The following is a 1,081-nucleotide window of genomic DNA, read 5'->3' as shown; positions in this document are numbered from 1 at the left end:
TTAAGCGGAATCAAGCCAGATCCCTGACACTGCCTAGCCCACAGCCGAGTTGGAGAGAAAAACTCCCAAACCCAGCCAACGGGCAGTAATTGAGGTATGTTTCTGGTGTTGTAAGAACGAATGGGGAGGAAACGTCTGTCTGAAACTTGGGGTGTGAGGGGTCGGGCGGAGCCATCCAGGCAACTGGCACTGCACGTACAAGAGCACGGGCACAGGACAGGAAACGGACTGTTGGTGCAGCTCTAAGGACTGAGCTGGTCTGGGGGAGGCGGCAGGACCTAAGCCTGGAGGGCCTTGAATGCCCGGCCGCGGGATCAGGCTTCCTCCTGTTGTCGAAGTTCCGAGGAGCTTGTGCCTAGGAGAGGGGTCTCGGCCTTGCCAAGCTATCTTGCAGGAGGGGTCCCGGACAGTGCACGCAAAACTGGAGGAGCCTGGCCGGCGGAAAAAGCCCCAGCCGTTGAGGGCGGAAGTAACGGCCAACAGGCTACCGAACTCCTGGCGTTCGCGACAGCTGGAAGGCCCGGAAACTCCGGGCGCGAGGCCTGTGGGCTCGGCAGCGCGACAGCGGCCAAGGGGGCGGGCCTTGCTCTCCCAGGACAAGTGATTGGTCGGCCTTCGGCGGCGGCGGCGGCAGCGGTGGTGGTGCGTGCAACTGTCACCTCTGTCGGGTGAGTGCTGGGTTCGAGCCCCGACCCCGCCGGCTCCCGAGCTGCCCCTCGGCGCCGGGCTGTGACTCCCTCTGGCCGGCTCCGCACTCCGGCCTCCGGGGGTGTCATCTGTAGTGGCAGAGCCAGGCCGGGGCCTCCCCTTGGGCGCGTTTCCGCTCTTCTGTTCCAAGCTGTCCGGCCAGGACCCTCAGGGACTTTTTTGTGGGGGAGGGACGAATCATATAAGGCCTGGATAACCCCATCCCTAGAGAATGGCAGTGCGGGGCGGTGGTGGGGAGGACGGCCCAGTGGAGCAGGTGGAATCCACAGGGCTGACGCCCGGCAGGTGGGGGCAGGAAGACGCGGAGCACGCCTCCATCCAAGCTGGGGGATGCAGGAGTAGAAAGAGGCGGGGGAGGGGAAGGAGGAGGGGG

General features: G+C 64.6%; 1 protein-coding gene across 1 annotated transcript in view; it reads left to right on the top strand.

Annotated features, from left to right (window-relative positions):
* Nucleotides 1-359: 359 nt before the first annotated feature.
* The window catches only part of SNUPN (snurportin 1), a 20,441-nt gene continuing 19,719 nt past the window's right edge, over nucleotides 360-1,081 (top strand). Inside the window, exon 1 of the mRNA XM_008580056.1 lies at nucleotides 360-668. The gene's annotated coding sequence lies outside the window, so the exon portion shown is untranslated. The remainder of the gene's footprint in view (nucleotides 669-1,081) is intronic.

This window comes from Galeopterus variegatus, unplaced genomic scaffold (assembly GCF_000696425.1).
Source record: "Galeopterus variegatus unplaced genomic scaffold, G_variegatus-3.0.2 Scaffold2009, whole genome shotgun sequence".
Classification (NCBI taxonomy): Eukaryota; Metazoa; Chordata; class Mammalia; order Dermoptera; family Cynocephalidae; genus Galeopterus; species Galeopterus variegatus.
The sequence above is the reverse complement of the archived record's forward strand: the minus strand, read 5'-3'. Positions and strand labels throughout refer to the sequence as shown.